The sequence below is a fragment of the Poecilia formosa genome, unplaced genomic scaffold, assembly GCF_000485575.1.
Source record: "Poecilia formosa unplaced genomic scaffold, Poecilia_formosa-5.1.2 Scaffold22, whole genome shotgun sequence".
Lineage (NCBI taxonomy): Eukaryota > Metazoa > Chordata > Actinopteri > Cyprinodontiformes > Poeciliidae > Poecilia > Poecilia formosa.
The window spans coordinates 218,492-232,647 of NW_006799961.1; the positions used below are offsets into that span (position 1 = coordinate 218,492).

The window sequence follows — 14,156 nt, forward strand, 5'->3', positions numbered from 1 at the left end:
CATAATTTTTTTTTTTTTTTTCCCCACTCATTTCGATGTTCATCTGCTGCTGGATTTGCAGTTTCACCCATTTTTTTATAACTCTGTCTGGGCCAGCTTTCCTCACACAGGAGCTCTTATTTTATTCAGTATGTCCAAGTTGCTTCGGCTGCAAAATAAGTCCAAATTATCACCCACCCACCACCATGTTTTTACAGTTGCTTTGAGCTGTAGGGATATCTGCAATGGTCAAACATCACCCTGCTGGTCACATCTTTTAAAAATGGCATACGTCCAGAAGTCCTGAACTTTGTTCCCAGAAAAAAAATAAAAGAGGCATGTTTTCATGACAACCTATGCAGTCAAACTCTTCTGGTCGTTGTTTTTTATTATTATTGTACTGCCATAAACTTTTTATCATTTAACAAACTAACCGAGGTTCATAAAGTATGCAGTTTTTCTGGTTAGGTCAAATTGATGGAGTATTTAACTGCCTGTTCAAAATTCCTGATGATATCTTGGATGCTTGCCATTGAGTTAAAGCACACACACCTGAATAACTCAAGCCGGCAAGATGCTGTTTTTTTTTTTGTTTTTTTTTTCCTCTTACGTTGGTGCACACAGTTGATGATGATTTGCTAGTCACGTCCACCAGATAAAGCAATTCATTCACATCAGCATAGCGGCATTCTGTGTTATCAGCTATTTATTACTTTGTAAGACCTATTTTTTGTAAAGGTATGGCATTATCTCACTTCCCCTGTTATTTCACTGAAACACGGAAGAGATGGTCTGTAGTTTAAGGTCTCTGAGGTTACAATTAACATTTGGGGACATCTGGAGTCCTTTCAATGTGTTTTTTTGTTGTTTTTCTTTTTGATGTTTAATACCCTTTTGGCCGTGTTGGAGCGTATTGACGTGTTTATCGCCTGATGCTGAAATGCCATCATTTCTGGCATTCAGACAGATGGAGCTAGGTGTGACTGGCTGTTTATCTCACTCTCAATCCATTTTTATCCAATGACTTTAAAAAAAAAAAACTATTTAAATCTAGGATGTATGTTCCACATATTCAGAAAATAATTCATAGGATATGTTTTTGAATTATTTAAATGGAGTAGACTACTAGGTGTGGTCACGCTACAGCTAAATGGTATAAAACACAATTTTACACTTCACAAATGCTTTCACAAACACTGAAAGCACGTGAATGATTGTTGGACGGAGACCTCTATCATAGGGACCATTAAAGCAGCATTCACACTAACCATTATGGAAAACTACTGAAGATACTCATCCGTTTTCTATACAGGCTTAAGCTTTTCATGTTAGTGACAGGCTTGGCGCCTTTCTTCATCGTCAATAGAGCAAAGGATAAATATGAACACACGTGAATAATTATCTTTTTAAATGGTTTCCAAAGGGTAAAAATCGAAAATTGAAATACAAGCTGTAAAGAAATACCTCTTTATGAATATTAAACTGTTTTTTAACAGGCAACTGCATTAATACTACAGTACCTTGACGACGGGGAAGATCAGTTGTTCAAGTTTTTCAATCTTGAACAACTGCATCAATATTCAGTCCAATGACTGATCTTCAAATAAGATCTTTTGTAAGATTAACTTATTAAAAATGTAAGATCTTTATGGAAAGACGCTCTGTAGCTACAAAGTAAAAATCTATAAATTAATGATAAACAATCCACCAACTTTTCTTTAGTTTTAAACTTCCTGTGGGAGTTTGATGTGCAGATGTGCTGCGGCGCTCATATTAGCACTAGTTTTGTGAACGTGTGTGCAGAAAAAAAAAATAATGTAGACTAATAAAATACTAATTTTAATGACATTTTTATCTTGGTTAAAGATTATTTATTCAGTTGAAGCATGGCACCAAAAGAGAGCAAATGTGGGTCGCATTTATATTGTTTCTCAAATTTACTTTTGTATAATTGTAACGGCTGCATTGGCGTAAAAAAAAAAAAAATCCTCTTAGTCACTCATGTTTTATTTACATTTATAGTAGTTATTTTATGTCATGATCCACGATCATTATTCCTGTTTCTAAATCATAAGGAGAAGGCAGGGGTTGTACCAGTCGTAAGGTGTGCATTGTGTTTTGTTATGTTGTTTGGAGAAGCTTTACAGCCTGCGGCATCTCCCAGCGTTGGCAGAGATCTGAGAAAGTGAGTCTGCTAAGATAGCGACTGTACTGAAATCAGCAAATAAATCCTCGAGCTAACCAGAGTGAGTTCAGGCAAGTTACAAAAATAGCTTTTTTTTGTGTGTGTGTGTACACATATAGGAAGCAACATGTATAGCTCTGTTTATTTCACATGCAGCTTGGATGCATGTGTCAGGACTTCAGGGGGTCAGCGGGTCGCACTTCCACTGAAAGGAACGTCTCCTCTTTCACATTCTCATAATGGTTTTGCTCCAGCTTGTTGACCCCAGCTTGAGCCTATTCACCTAAATACTGACCTCCAGCTTTCGCTCTGCCTTGTTATGGAGATTCAGGTATGCTAGGGAGAGAAGCACATTTTCAGAAAACCTCATGAATGTGTGCTATCTTCTTTTTTTTTTTTTTTTTTTTACTTTATCATGAAAACGGGAAACCAAACGAAGAAGGCTGGTACTTTATCACCCCTTGACGATAACCTGGGATCAGTGAATTCACGTTGTTCTGTATAGGGGATGTTGTTGCGGGAAACTTTGCGCAGTAGTTTTTGACTTAAAACCTCTGCAGAACTTTTCAGACAGTCATAGTGCTGGAAAGAACTCCTACGCAGAACATCCTTCTGCTCTCTGCTTGCACTACACACAGCGTGGCATCACCGTGCTCTGGTTGTCATTAAAAATAGACCTCTGCCCTTATGAAACCATTGCCCTGTAGCATCCTGATCTATTTTGTACTCCACAGTCCTCCCTTAGGGCCTTCTAGGAGGAAAAGCACTCCCCTTACTGTTATGGTTAAGGGGAATGGGGAGGGGTGGGGAGTTTTTCCTGCGTCTTTTTGTTAACTTAAGAAAAACATCAAAAAGGAGAGACAGCACAATATGAGGCAAAAACCGATACAAGGGACCATCAAGCAGCTGACTCTCAGGAGGTAATTGTGCAACTGCTCTTTGTTTGGTTCTTTAAAGCCTTTGCTGGTTAAAAAAAAAAACAGGAGAATTAAAGTTTATTCATTTCTTCTTTTCAGCTCATAACTTTTTTTTCCTTCTTTTAAGTGACTTGTATAAGCATTTCTTAAAGAAATAGGCTCCCATCATTGTAAAAAATGTTTTTTTTAATATGAATGTATCGTTATATATTTTTGATGAACAAGAGTTACTGTGGTTTTGACACCATGGGGTCTCGACTGGCATGAGCCCTTAAAAATGTGCCTATCAAATACTCTCCAATACAAGTTTTATTCGCTTATATTTATGCCCAATTCGTGAGTTTACAGAGTTTTATTGTAAAAAAAATATATATATATATGGCTTCAAACCAAATTGATATTTGACAATAAAATTAGTTAAAAAAATGTTTTCATGTATTCAGGCTTAGTTTGATCATCTTTTGTTGAAAGTCAAAAAATGTTTTGCACTAATAAAAATGGAACTTAATTGATTTTCACTTCTTCCAGAAATGTTAAAATGCAGATTAGATTGGTGTACTGATTTGCCCAATAAAAAAAAAAATACAGTTTGAGAAGATCAGCGGGTACAAACTGGATGTAATAAGTTACGAAATGGTAAAATCCCAGATAGTTGCCTCATTCAGACACAGGAGCAGTTTGTCATTTCGGCTGGGGAACAAATGTGCATAAAGCGAGTATTAGAGCAACATGTCATTGTCATCAGTATAATCCTACAATCACACCAACTCCTCATGTCTTTATCTTTCAGTTCCACGAGCTAAATCAAACAACTCCTTGTTTCGTTTAGTCCTAATAATAATATACTAACCAGTATTTTCTTTTCTTTTTTACCCAAAGTGGAATTTCGCACCTTCTCAAAAACCCAGGGTTTTATAGATTTAGCTCAACTTGTTAAAGTAATTGATAAATCATGAGTGTCTATTACAGTCAATAGACACTGTATGTCACCTCAGTTTTTAATGCTGCTGTGATAACTGAGGGCTTTAAGAGTTTCCACTTAACTTTTTAGAAACTACAAAATTATTTTTCTAAAAGATCCATATTCAGTCAAAGAACATAATTAGAAAAAACAAAGAAAGGTTAGGGTTGCTAACTTTAATGTGCATTTGTGTGTCAACTTGCAAGGCAGCAGTGTCACAGAGCAGCTATAGAAATTGTGTTTCTGCCTCCGTGGCTGGACTATAATTTAGCCGGAAGCTTGATTAGGTGTCAGCCTGTCACTCAAACATTCGCGCGCACTCCTGTGTGCTCTTGTCATGCAAACGAATATGAATTGATGGGATGATTGATGCAGATTATCCGGGCGTATTGTTCGCTTGAAAGCGCAAAAAGGTTTAGCATGAAGTTTGTGTCCATATGGCACGGCAGAATGCTTTCAATGGCAAAGCTTTTACGGAAAATGTGTAGCGCAGACGAGCAAGAGAAGCAGGAACTCAACAAAGCGCGTGTGGAATTTGTGAGTTATGTTAAGAAGTAACAGAGTCGGAGTAAAAGCACACCTGGAGGCCACGTGTGGATTATCCCGCCCACCCCACTGGCGTCCCGGGTAGGAAAACTCCAAAGTCATCGTTATAGCTAAGGGTGAAGGGGATCATTAAGTCATTATTTATGTGCTCGCTGCTGTTTTATCACCTCCAGACGCAGTCTCGCAACACAGACACCCACACTCGCAGCCCCAGAAGAATAACCTAATTGTTCGGTTTGGCCCAAGGGCTGGTGTCTAACAGAAAAAGTGCAGACATTAACAGTCTTGGGCAGCTGCAGAAAACATAACCCACCTTATATTTTTTTGTTCCAACCTCCTCACTTCCCTTCCTCATTGGGCTTGTTTGCACCTTATTTGGGTTTATTTACACTGTGCTCCCAAGAACCCCCCCACACTTGCTGTGGCTTGAGGTATGCAGTAGCAGAGGAAAGAAAGTTTTTACAGGCAATATCCCCTTTCGAATAGTTTGCTGGATGAGCTCAGTTGAAAGCATGCCGCTAACAGAGCACTTTGTGCCTCCGCTCAATCAATTTCCCCGTCTTCCTGTGCAACTTTTTCTTTTCTTTTTTTTCCTGTAACCCGTAAAAAGCATGTTGAGCTTTGTGGGAAACTTGAGCAAGTTGGTTTATTTCACACTGAGCATGTTTTTTCCCGGGGGGTTGGGGTGTGCAGAGTGAACCCGAATCATTTTTCGCCTGTTCTTTCATGATATTACCCAGTTGCGGATGATTACAGTCACGTTTTAAAGAAAACCGAAAGACTGTCTGGAAACAGAGACACTTAAGTCTTAAAAAGAAAAGTTGACGAGGCATCGGATTGGATTTTAAACATTCCCACTTTGTGTCACACCTGGAGCTGTGGCTCTTGTGAAAGGCCACTCAGAGTCGGCCCTCTGGACGCTGCAGTCTCAGATGCTTGCGGCGCCGCTGTTTCCCCCCGGTGTTTCCTTTCATTTTACTTTGAAGGTGTCAAGGGGTGTTGCTTTTCCAGCTGCGCCCAGCTATTTCACCTCAAGTCTGTCCTGCTGTTATTTTCATGTCCTGATTCAATTACATCTCTAGGACCGGTCCACCGACACATGACATGAGCACACCGGGGCTACAGAAATGTGAAGAAATTGTCTTTTTTTTTGGCATGTGGGTTGTTATATATATATATATATATGGGAATGCCATGGGGTTTCCTTCACAGCCAAGCCACACTTCAACTCCATTCCAACTTCTTTAACTCCAAGGGCTTTTTGAAGTTCTATTAGGCTTGTCTTTCTTTTCCTCTAAAATCCACGTTTTGGTAATCCTCTACACTGTCGTCCTTACTCATCGCTCCTTTTGTTCCTACCTGACCTGTTTAACACCCCCTCTCCTCTTGAGTACAACCTGCTCCAGTCTCCCGACCACTGCTCACCTTCACCTCATCCAACCTCCACCCATCTTGATCCCTTTCATATTTTCCTCCTCTATTATTTTCATTCTTTCCAGCCCCTCTCCTTCAATCTGCTTTAAGTGACCCTAAACTTGACTTTCTCGCTCCACCTTTTTGAGTCTGTCTCCTTTGAAGAGCAGCTCCGGGTGAGGACGTTCATTCTCTGAGTTTCAGCCTTGCAGCTCAGTGCCTTCAATAAATTACAGGCAGACTGACGTACACAGAAATTCATTTATCATTATAGACATTTACACATTTGCTTCTACCCCTAAGCTGAAAGGAAAGCTGTGTTTGGTGAGTTTGATGGATGCAGGCATCCAGGAAAACTCACAAAAGCATTCAGCTGAAAACTCATAAGCAGTTATACATCATTGTCATGGATGTGTGCACTTAAATCATTCTCCCTTTTTTTCAATCGACTCCAATAGGTCAATCTAAACTTGTTGAATCTTGGCAGAAAGGACTTTGGTTTTCTTACAAGAGGCTTAAAATCAGGAAAAAAAACTCTTCGGTAGTATTTTACTACACATGTAACATGCATTTCAAAAGTATACATGAGCATGTTGGAGCTTATATGTATCCATGTTTTCAGTTAGCCCAATACATTAAACGTGTAATGTTAAGAGAATAGAGAATCTCCAATAATCTTTCATTTTTAAATAGAAAATGTAACATTCTCAAATGAAATACTAAAAACTCTTCATACAAATTCAAAACTAAAAATGGAGCCATGCTCATGATAGAAGTGGGTCAGGTATACACACTGACAAAAAAAAGGTGAGATCACCAGTAAACGGAGACAAGTGGGTCAGGTAGACGGCCGTGCAGACGTGAATATATTTCAAGCAATAGACTGGAGGTGAAGCAATCACTCACACATACATCCACACAAGCACACGCAACACATTTAGAGACATCTGTTTTGGGCCTACCATAAAACCCAGATGGACCCCAAGGGGTGGTGTGTCAACAACAGTGGAGACCACACATTAATGCTTGGTGTGCTCCTGAGACTGATTCCTTGGGATTTAGTTCAGTGAGGGGGTATTAACCAAGACCACAACCTGTAATTGCTATCATAATTACACAGGAAGGACTTTCTGAATTAATATATGCCGTAATTCGGGGGAAATTTCATTCAGTCTTAAGAGCTCAATGTCTTGTTAGCCTCTTGAGTGTTGTTAGCGCATGTCTGCGTCTCTGTACGGGTCACCCAATGAATATGCATTGTGAGGGGTAAGCTTACTTTTTTTTTTTTTCATCTCGGCTGAACCCAAACACAGAATATGAATTAGTTTATTAGAGTTAAAAGTGGTGAGATCTGGCTTTGATGTTGAGCCATCAAAGGTATCACGAAACCACAGTTCAGAGGAGCAGTGTTGCACTGTAAAATATATTTAGCTGTGAGCCGAAATTAGACCCGTCATCGCTACGGACACATGCCTGGCCTTCTTGTGTCTACCTTAATCTGTGGAGCTGGAAAGTTGATTTTGATATATTGTTGTTTCTGTACTCTGAAATNCTTGACGATAACCTGGGATCAGTGAATTCACGTTGTTCTGTATAGGGGATGTTGTTGCGGGAAACTTTGCGCAGTAGTTTTTGACTTAAAACCTCTGCAGAACTTTTCAGACAGTCATAGAGCTGGAAAGAACTCCTACGCAGAACATCCTTCTGCTCTCTGCTTGCACTACACACAGCGTGGCATCACCGTGCTCTGGTTGTCATTAAAAATAGACCTCTGCCCTTATGAAACCATTGCCCTGTAGCATCCTGATCTATTTTGTACTCCACAGTCCTCCCTTAGGGCCTTCTAGGAGGAAAAGCACTCCCCTTGCTGTTATGGTTAAGGGGAATGGGGAGGGGTGGGGAGTTTTTCCTGCGTCTTTTTGTTAACTTAAGAAAAACATCAAAAAGGAGAGACAGCACAATATGAGGCAAAAACCGATACAAGGGACCATCAAGCAGCTGACTCTCAGGAGGTAATTGTGCAACTGCTCTTTGTTTGGTTCTTTAAAGCCTTTGCTGGTTAAAAAAAAAAACAGGAGAATTAAAGTTTATTCATTTCTTCTTTTCAGCTCATAACTTTTTTTTTCCTTCTTTTAAGTGACTTGTATAAGCATTTCTTAAAGAAATAGGCTCCCATCATTGTAAAAAATGTTTTTTTTAATATGAATGTATCGTTATATATTTTTGATGAACAAGAGTTACTGTGGTTTTGACACCATGGGGTCTCGACTGGCATGAGCCCTTAAAAATGTGCCTATCAAATACTCTCCAATACAAGTTTTATTCGCTTATATTTATGCCCAATTCGTGAGTTTACAGAGTTTTATTGTAAAAAAAAAAATATGGCAAACCAAATTGATATTTGACAATAAAATTAGTTAAAAAAAATGTTTTTCATGCATTCAGGCTTAGTAAAAAGATGATCAAATCTTTTGTTGAAAGTCAAAAAATGTTTTGCACTGATAAAAATGGAACTTAATTGATTTTCACTTCTTCCAGAAATGTTAAAATGCAGATTAGATTGGTGTACTGAGTTGCCCAATAAAAAAAAAATACAGCTTGAGAAGATCAGCGGGTACAAACTGGATGTAATAAGTTACGAAATGGTAAAATCCCAGATAGTTGCCTCATTCAGACACAGGAGCAGTTTGTCATTTCGGCTGGGGAACAAATGTGCATAAAGCGAGTATTAGAGCAACATGTCATTGTCATCAGTATAATCCTACAATCACACCAACTCCTCATGTCTTTATCCATCAGTTCCACGAGCTAAATCAAACAACTCCTTGTTTCGTTTAGTCCTAATAATAATATACTAACCAGTATTTTCTTTTCTTTTTTACCCAAAGTGGAATTTCGCACCTTCTCAAAAACCCAGGGTTTTATAGATTTAGCTCAACTTGTTAAAGTAATTGATAAATCATGAGTGTCTATTACAGTCAATAGACACTGTATGTCACCTCAGTTTTTAATGCTGCTGTGATAACTGAGGGCTTTAAGAGTTTCCACTTAACTTTTTAGAAACTACAAAATTATTTTTCTAAAAGATCCATATTCAGTCAAAGAACATAATTAGAAAAAACAAAGAAAGGTTAGGGTTGCTAACTTTAATGTGCATTTGTGTGTCAACTTGCAAGGCAGCAGTGTCACAGAGCAGCTATAGAAATTGTGTTTCTGCCTCCGTGGCTGGACTATAATTTAGCCGGAAGCTTGATTAGGTGTCAGCCTGTCACTCAAACATTCGCGCGCACTCCTGTGTGCTCTTGTCATGCAAACGAATATGAATTGATGGGATGATTGATGCAGATTATCCGGGCGTATTGTTCGCTTGAAAGCGCAAAAAGGTTTAGCATGAAGTTTGTGTCCATATGGCACGGCAGAATGCTTTCAATGGCAAAGCTTTTACGGAAAATGTGTAGCGCAGACGAGCAAGAGAAGCAGGAACTCAACAAAGCGCGTGTGGAATTTGTGAGTTATGTTAAGAAGTAACAGAGTCGGAGTAAAAGCACACCTGGAGGCCACGTGTGGATTATCCCGCCCACCCCACTGGCGTCCCGGGTAGGAAAACTCCAAAGTCATCGTTATAGCTAAGGGTGAAGGGGATCATTAAGTCATTATTTATGTGCTCGCTGCTGTTTTATCACCTCCAGACGCAGTCTCGCAACACAGACACCCACACTCGCAGCCCCAGAAGAATAACCTAATTGTTCGGTTTGGCCCAAGGGCTGGTGTCTAACAGAAAAAGTGCAGACATTAACAGTCTTGGGCAGCTGCAGAAAACATAACCCACCTTATATTTTTTTGTTCCAACCTCCTCACTTCCCTTCCTCATTGGGCTTGTTTGCACCTTATTTGGGTTTATTTACACTGTGCTCCCAAGAACCCCCCCACACTTGCTGTGGCTTGAGGTATGCAGTAGCAGAGGAAAGAAAGTTTTTACAGGCAATATCCCCTTTCGAATAGTTTGCTGGATGAGCTCAGTTGAAAGCATGCCGCTAACAGAGCACTTTGTGCCTCCGCTCAATCAATTTCCCCGTCTTCCTGTGCAACTTTTTCTTTTCTTTTTTTTCCTGTAACCCGTAAAAAGCATGTTGAGCTTTGTGGGAAACTTGAGCAAGTTGGTTTATTTCACACTGAGCATGTTTTTTCCCGGGGGGTTGGGGTGTGCAGAGTGAACCCGAATCATTTTTCGCCTGTTCTTTCATGATATTACCCAGTTGCGGATGATTACAGTCACGTTTTAAAGAAAACCGAAAGACTGTCTGGAAACAGAGACACTTAAGTCTTAAAAAGAAAAGTTGACGAGGCATCGGATTGGATTTTAAACATTCCCACTTTGTGTCACACCTGGAGCTGTGGCTCTTGTGAAAGGCCACTCAGAGTCGGCCCTCTGGACGCTGCAGTCTCAGATGCTTGCGGCGCCGCTGTTTCCCCCCGGTGTTTCCTTTCATTTTACTTTGAAGGTGTCAAGGGGTGTTGCTTTTCCAGCTGCGCCCAGCTATTTCACCTCAAGTCTGTCCTGCTGTTATTTTCATGTCCTGATTCAATTACATCTCTAGGACCGGTCCACCGACACATGACATGAGCACACCGGGGCTACAGAAATGTGAAGAAATTGTCTTTTTTTTTGGCATGTGGGTTGTTATATATATATATATATATGGGAATGCCATGGGGTTTCCTTCACAGCCAAGCCACACTTCAACTCCATTCCAACTTCTTTAACTCCAAGGGCTTTTTGAAGTTCTATTAGGCTTGTCTTTCTTTTCCTCTAAAATCCACGTTTTGGTAATCCTCTCCACTGTCCTCCTTACTCATCGCTCCTTTTGTTCCTACCTGACCTGTTTAACACCCCCTCTCCTCTTGAGTACAACCTGCTCCAGTCTCCCGACCACTGCTCACCTTCACCTCATCCAACCTCCACCCATCTTGATCCCTTTCATATTTTCCTCCTCTATTATTTTCATTCTTTCCAGCCCCTCTCCTTCAATCTGCTTTAAGTGACCCTAAACTTGACTTTCTCGCTCCACCTTTTTGAGTCTGTCTCCTTTGAAGAGCAGCTCCGGGTGAGGACGTTCATTCTCTGAGTTTCAGCCTTGCAGCTCAGTGCCTTCAATAAATTACAGGCAGACTGACGTACACAGAAATTCATTTATCATTATAGACATTTACACATTTGCTTCTACCCCTAAGCTGAAAGGGAAGCTGTGTTTGGTGAGTTTGATGGATGCAGGCATCCAGGAAAACTCACAAAAGCATTCAGCTGAAAACTCATAAGCAGTTATACATCATTGTCATGGATGTGTGCACTTAAATCATTCTCCCTTTTTTTCAATCGACTCCAATAGGTCAATCTAAACTTGTTGAATCTTGGCAGAAAGGACTTTGGTTTTCTTACAAGAGGCTTAAAATCAGGGGAAAAAAACTCTTCGGTAGTATTTTACTACACATGTAACATGCATTTCAAAAGTATACATGAGCATGTTGGAGCTTATATGTATCCATGTTTTCAGTTAGCCCAATACATTAAACGTGTAATGTTAAGAGAATAGAGAATCTCCAATAATCTTTCATTTTTAAATAGAAAATGTAACATTCTCAAATTAAATACTAAAAACTCTTAATACAAATTCAAAACTAAAAATGGAGCCATGCTCATGATAGAAGTGGGTCAGGTATACACACTGACAAAAAAAAGGTGAGATCACCAGTAAACGGAGACAAGTGGGTCAGGTAGACGGCCGTGCAGACGTGAATATATTTCAAGCAATAGACTGGAGGTGAAACAATCACTCACACATACATCCACACAAGCACACGCAACACATTTAGAGACATCTGTTTTGGGCCTACCATAAAACCCAGATGGACCCCAAGGGGTGGTGTGTCAACAACAGTGGAGACCACACATTAATGCTCGGTGTGCTCCTGAGACTGATTCCTTGGGATTTAGTTCAGTGAGGGGGTATTAACCAAGACCACAACCTGTAATTGCTATCATAATTACACAGGAAGGACTTTCTGAATTAATATATGCCGTAATTCGGGGGAAATTTCATTCAGTCTTAAGAGCTCAATGTCTTGTTAGCCTCTTGAGTGTTGTTAGCGCATGTCTGCGTCTCTGTACGGTCACCCAATGAATATGCATTGTGAGGGGTAAGCTTACTTTTTTTTTTTTTCATCTCGGCTGAACCCAAACACAGAATATGAATTAGTTTATTAGAGTTAAAAGTGGTGAGATCTGGCTTTGATGTTGAGCCATCAAAGGTATCACGAAACCACAGTTCAGAGGAGCAGTGTTGCACTGTAAAATATATTTAGCTGTGAGCCGAAATTAGACCCGTCATCGCTACGGACACATGCCTGGCCTTCTTGTGTCTACCTTAATCTGTGGAGCTGGAAAGTTGATTTTGATATATTGTTGTTTCTGTACTCTGAAATTAACTGTGCACGTAAAAAAAAAACCCCCAAAAAAAACAAAAACAAAAAGAAAGTACACTTAAACAGTCCAAAGTTTTGCTTAGTAATTTGTAATAGGGGGGAAAAAAATAAAAAAAATTACTGAGAGAAGAAATAGGAATGATTGCTCGGGTATGATTTTATACCCATTCAACCACACAAACAATTAAACTTTTAAAATAAATTTATTTAGAAAAAAATGTTGACAGGTTCTATGCTCATTTTCCCCACTGATATGTTTGAATTGTGTTCTACAGTAAGTTTATGTAAGTTTATACGTGCAAAGCTTCTGGCTCAACTTGCATAAAAGCCTCAAGCTTTGAAGACTCGGAGGATTGATACCCGCCCAAATGTGGGATACTTGCAATCAAGGAATTTTGCATTAAATTTGTAGTTCTAAACCACACACCTACAGTTTTGCTCTAGATTTCCGACACATATGTTCCTGTAACAATCAGAGACCATCTGCTTGTTAAAGTGTTTGATCACTCAGCTGTTGTGGTTTCACTCTCCATCCAAAAAGTGTTAACGATATTTCTGCTAAGCATCATTTTACAGCTTTGTGACTTTGTTTTATGTGTGATTTGTCCTGGAACATGGCATGTTTTATCACCCATATTCTTTTTAGGCTTGCAGACAGACAGGATGTGCGTCTTCACACTTCTGTAGCATATAATCTCCTGTGAGCCATCATTTCTTTCTTTTTTTTTTTTTATTTTGAGTGGGAAGTGATGACACACTATGAAAGTGATTTCTGTCTGCTATACGGCTCATTTGGGTCAATTAAGGGAAACTCATTATGTGTTGTCAGTGTTTTGGGGGGCAAAGTGACAAACACCCGGAAGGCTTGCAATTATCTGTCAGTTTGGCATCCTCAGATATTCACAATTGTTTGCAATGTAGAGCCTTAAATTTGATATTTGTAGCTGCTGAAACAAGTGCGGAGATTAACACACACACACACACACACACACACACACACACACACACAAAAAGACAGTCGTCTTGGTTATACGGCTTAATTTTGCATCCTTTCCAAAACATCTTAGAGTAAAAACACACCATGATAAGATCACTTAGGTGATTTTTCTTGTTTGTTAAATTTAGCTTGTGTTGTTTAACGTGTCGAAAGGGGAAAATGTTCATATGAGAATACCTTTTCAAGGCCGTGTAGATGTAATCAACTGCATCTTCATTTTTTTGTGGTTGCTGACTGATGCTGTTAAATTAAGTTGTGAGGAATTTTCACAAAGCTTAGTCTCCTTTGGCTTTTTATGAGGAAGTGCTCCTTATTTTGTAGAAAGGCAGGGCTTATTGTCCTCCTGGAGAGGTCGGCTCTCTTTCCGCCATTTAAGCTCGGTCTGAATTAAGCACTAAATTAGTTTTGGCTTTCAGAAAGTAACAAAGGGCCACTTCTACATGCCTGGCAGTGACAATTAAAGGCAGCGAATTTCAGACTTTTTTCTTGGCTGGTCACTAAGATGACTTGATGAGCTTTACCCATGTCCAAATTCCAGTTACTGTTACCAGGCCCTCTGATGACCACCAGCAGGGAAGGTGAGTGAAGTCTCTTCTTTAAGGACACAACGACTGACCGGGGATTCAAACTGGCCACCCACCAGTTACAGGATGAACTCCTACCGTACAGGATGAACCT

The 14,156-nt window shown here is 39.7% G+C and overlaps 1 protein-coding gene across 3 annotated transcripts in view; it reads left to right on the forward strand.

The window, feature by feature from the left end:
• LOC103135213 (semaphorin-5A) overlaps positions 1 to 14,156 on the forward strand; it is a 119,375-nt gene that overhangs the window by 21,236 nt on the left and 83,983 nt on the right. The window contains exon 1 of one of the 3 annotated variants that reach the window (XM_016669344.1): positions 7,958 to 8,013. The exons of the other annotated variants lie outside the window; for them this stretch is intronic. The gene's annotated coding sequence lies outside the window, so the exon portion shown is untranslated. Of the gene's footprint in view, positions 1 to 7,957; positions 8,014 to 14,156 lie in introns of those variants that run through there. 3 annotated transcript variants of the gene reach the window in all.